The 4,705-nt window shown below is 52.1% G+C and overlaps 1 long non-coding RNA gene across 1 annotated transcript; it reads right to left on the bottom strand.

Moving 5' to 3' along the window:
- Nucleotides 1-3,916, bottom strand: LOC140710510 (uncharacterized). The gene is made up of 3 exons (XR_012091588.1): nucleotides 2,652-3,916; nucleotides 1,775-2,075; nucleotides 1-566 (listed from the first exon to the last, which is right to left on the bottom strand). It is a non-coding gene; the product is annotated as an uncharacterized lncRNA (long non-coding RNA).
- Between the last annotated feature and the right edge of the window lie 789 nt (nucleotides 3,917-4,705).

Below are 4,705 nucleotides of genomic sequence, written 5' to 3'. Positions count from 1 at the left end.
CTGGGCAGTTAGTGGATTTCCCCTACGCTGGGGGAAAAAGGATGGAATCTAAAACGTGGGACTGTTCACCGCTCTCTCAGGTGGGCACAGCAGGGAATCAGCAGCTTTCCGCCAAGATCAGTTTAATGTTGTGAAAAAGAAGCACGCGGGTCAGGCCTGCAGCCTTGAAACGGGATGTCCCACAGCCCCCGGGGCTCACTGAGGTCAGAACCACCTGACAGAGCCGACCCCTCCCCACACATGGGCAGCCCAGGGGACCTGAGAGCCCGGTCGGGGGTGGGGCAGGCTGCTCAGGGCAGGAAGTGAGGATAGTGAGGCCCAGGGCACAGCCCTGGGACAAAAGAGTGTGGACGGGGAGGAGGGTGGCCGGAACGCCCACTGCCTCTTTGGCTTCGCTGTCCTGCCAGGGTGCAGGTGTGGGACGTCTCTCCCAGGTGGTCGGCGTCGCCGCCAGTCTGGCATGTTAGCACAGGCGGCTCTGCAGGGGAGATGCAGCCAGTGAGGAAAGCCCAGCAGAGCCGGAGAAACTGAAACGCAGGGTGTGCAGCCACTGCTGGCCTTTACATCTGTGGGAACAAGCAAAACGGAAAAACACTGAGAGGCCGAGAATAAACCACCATGAGGTCATTTGAAGGCCCCTCAGCCCAGCAGGTGGAAGGTGGTCCCACATAAAACTTCTGGGCTGTGACAAACAGAATGGGCGAGGGCTGGAAGCCTCAGCATCCACTACGATGAGGCAAAAAGCCACGAAAAGAGGAGGGTGGGATAAGAAGCAAGGGCTACAGCTGAGTTCCAGAGAAATGCGGGTCACAAGGCCAGGAGGCCCTTCCTGGGAGCCAGTCACAGACCAGACACGGCTGCAAAGCAGACCTGACCCGGAGGCCGAGGCAGAGACGTCGACGTTGCACGAAGGGAGAGTGAAAGCAGCCAACATCCTCGGAGGAGACAGAGTCCCACTCAAGTAAGGGCTCTCGACATTTTTGAGGAATAAACAAAAACATTTGAATGGAAAGAAAAATAACTGAAAACATAAGTGGAAATGTTTTCCTCGGGCCTCAGAAAGATCTGTTGACGCAGATGGGGACGTGCACTGTGTTGCTTTAAGGAGTCAAAGCAAAGAAACACAGACACATGCTGAGAATGAATTTGAATCACACGAATTTTGGAAACATCCTACGTGTGTCTAATGAAGAAAAAAAAAACCACAGGGAAAAAGATTACCAAAAAAAAAAACCCAAAGCTGGCCTGTCCTCAATCCCCCACCCCCTGCCCTACCCCAGGGCGTCTCTGTGTGGGAGAAAGAAGAGCAGGACCCAGGGAGGCGGGTGAAGCTTCTGCCTCTGTAAGCCTGTTTCCTCCTCTGCAAGATGGAGCTAATTACAGCTCCCACCCAGAATGCTGTTGGGAAGACGAAGCAAGTTGCTGCCTGTGGAGACCTTGGCACTGCCCCAGGTAGGGTCAGGCACTGTATTATTATATTGTTATCGTTGGCATGTATGAGCCCACAGAAAGATAACCTGAGCAACCTGAGAGCTTGATGTCCTCTCTAGTACTAAGAATGTGCCATTTAGTGCTGGCATCAGATGGGGACTTTTATGTTTCAAGAATGCCCAACTCAAACCAGCTTAAACACACATTTGTTGATTAATATTGACTCTTATAACTAGAAAGTCCAGAGAAGAGCAGGCTTCGGGTACAATGTGATCAGGGTTCCGGTAACATTTATCTGCAAATCTCTGCTATGCTGTGCTCCACCCATCTGTCTCTGTCTTACCCTCAGGGATGCTTCCCTCCTGGTATCAAAGTAACCATAGTAGCCGGGCACAGTGGCTCATGCCTGTAATCCCAGCACTTTGGGAGGCTGAGGCAAGCAGATCACTTGAGGTCAGGTGGCCAACGTAGTACCACCCGGTCTCTACTAAAAATGTGAAACTTAGCTGGGTGTGGTGGTGTGTGCCTTTAATCCCAGCTACTGGGGAGGCTGAGACAGGAGAATCGCTTGAATCTGGGAGGTGGAGGTTGCAGTGAGCCAAGATTGTGCCATGACACTCCAGACTGGGCAAAAGGGTGAGACTCTGTATAAAAACAAAAACAAAAAAAAAGCAAAACAACAACAAAAATGCAGTAGTTCCAGGCTTCACACCCACGCCCCACACCAGGGACAGCACGAGCTTCTGTCCTATACTTCCAAATAAAGATCAGGAACTGCCCTGATGGTTGAAGGGCCATCCGCCGGAAGCTGGGATCAGTGCGGAGGCTGCGGTGACTGGCTCAGAGCATCAGGGCACCCCTCCAGCAGGGGAGTGTGCGCGCCCAGCACTAATGGGGAAGTCGCTGAACCCTGAGGATCGGCAGTTGGCCTGCAAACCCAGACTCCATGCAGCCCCCTCCCCCGGTAAGAACCAGGCATCCGGCTGGCCACAAGCCGTGGCGACTTCAGAGCTGGGCCAGGGCCTTGCCTCCTCCAGCACCCCACGCCAGTTTCTGTCCTTTCCAGGGTGTTGAGTCATCCTCCAACGCATCTCTCCCCCTAGGGTTCAAGTCTCCTCCCTCCTCTTATAGCAGTCCCTGGGGCTGCTCTGTCTGCATGTACCTAATAGCTGGCCTTTGACTTGCACAGCTGGACAGTTCATGCTGGAAGAAACTTTTACCTGTTCTCCCTGGAAGGAAAGCTGCAGGGACCCACACGAGACCCGCAGCCTTGCTGGTATCCTCTGCAGGTGATTCTTTCTTTCACACGATAGAACATGGTCTCTTTTTCGTGAACTTTATGGAAACACTGAATCAGAGTCCGAGGAGCCCCAGGATGGTAGATGGGAAAGGGACACTTCGACCGCAGGGTGTAGGAGGCTGGGGCCCAGAGAGAGTAAACCACGCTCTCAAGGTCACAGGTAGCGGTTCATAGAACCGGATCTCATCCAAAACAATAGTCCATTAACAGACCTTTGAGCAAAGAACGATTTCATGAATCACGATGCACCTGCACACTCTGTCTTTTCTAATTGGAGTGAGGAGGGAAGCGTGTGCTTTTAAAGACGGCGTCCGTCTGGAAACGCTGCACATTCGTTTTGACAGTAACAAGGCAGGCAAAACAATCTGATTAGTGACCCTCCGGGAGCTGCGATCCGATTAGGCCTCCCAGGCGCCTGAGCTGGCTGCCCCTGGGCGGAGGTGGCTGGAGACAGCAGAGCAGGCGGAATCAGGTCTGGTTTCTGTTGAAGACTAAGATGCATCTCTGGGGACGCTTGCCAGTTTCTTCTTGGCCTTGGCAGCTTTGTTAACCTGGCAACTGGAGCAAGAGAGAGGCCCATTTGAAAAATTAAAGATGTGACAAAGGAAAAAAAAAGTCTCTGGAAATTTCCATCTGAGTTCTGGAGACCAAATCTGTTTCTCCCCATCAGGACAGCAACTTGGGCTGCTATCTTCCTGCCAAGAAGCTCAGCGGGGCACGTTTTCACTCAGCCTGCTGAGGAGAAGTCAGCTATTAGCAGTGTTATTTTTTAAACATGAGACGCGTTCTAAGAGGATTCGGAAGACATATTTGTCTTAAAAATTATGACTCATTCGATGCAAGCTGTTTGTTTAACAAGATTGGGTGAAATGAAATCCGCTCCGATGACAGGGCTTCTGTTGGAGTGTGCCAGTAGACGGTCTGTGTTTACAGGCTTGAGAGTTAATCATTTTAATCTCAGAAAGAACCCACAGACTTCCAGGGTGAACGCTAAAGGCAGTGCTGTGGTCCCCCTGTAACACCAGCAATCCTCAGGCTTTACTCCAAAACCCACATTTCCAACTCTGGGGTTCCTATGTGCTTCCCCCACCCTGGCTTCGCTTTATTGGGAACACAAATTAATTGCACACGTTTAAAGTGTACAATATGATATGTAGGCACTTGTAAAACTGTCACAAATCTAGATCATGAGCATATTCACCCTAAAATATCTTCCTCCCCCTCGGATTTTTTTTTTTTTTTTTTTTTTTTTGAGATGGAGTCTTGCTCTGTCGCCCAGGCTGGAGTGCAGTGGCCAGATCTCGGCTCACTGCAAGCTCCGCCTCCCGGGTTCACGCCATTCTCCTGCCTCAGCCTCCCGAGTAGCTGGGACTACAGGCACCCGCCACCTCGCCCCGCTAGTTTTTTGTAATATTTAGTAGAGATGGGGTTTCACCATGTTAGCCAGGATGGTCTCGATCTCCTGACCTCGTGATCCACCCGTCTCGGCCTCCCAAAGTGCTGGGATTACAGGCTTGAGCCACCGTGCCCGGCCTCAGATTGTCTTATACTGCTCCGCTGTCCCCAGGCAGCTTTCGGTCTGTTTCCAGAGCTACCAACAGATCCCCACCTTCTAGAGTTGTATAGAAATGGACTCAGGGGGCCGGGCATGGTGGCTCATGGCTGTCATCCCAGCACTTTGGGAGGCTGAGGCTGGCAGATTACCTGAGGTAGGGAGTTCGAGACCAGCCTGGCCAACATGGTGAAACCGTGTCTCTACTAAAAATACAAAAATTACCCAAGCGTGGTGGTACACATCTGTAGCCCCAGCTAGTGGGGAGGCTGAGGCAGGAGAATCACTTGAACCAGGGAGGTAGAGGTTGCAGTGAGCCGAGATCATGCCATCACACTCCAGCCTGGGCAACAGAGCGAGACCCCATCTCAAAAAAAAAGGACTCGGGCAGAACACATTGTTGTTAGACTGCCCTTAGTCAC

The sequence above is a fragment of the Chlorocebus sabaeus genome, chromosome 2 (assembly GCF_047675955.1).
Source record: "Chlorocebus sabaeus isolate Y175 chromosome 2, mChlSab1.0.hap1, whole genome shotgun sequence".
NCBI classification, from domain to species: domain Eukaryota; kingdom Metazoa; phylum Chordata; class Mammalia; order Primates; family Cercopithecidae; genus Chlorocebus; species Chlorocebus sabaeus.
This window is presented reverse-complemented; position numbering and strand designations above follow the sequence as displayed.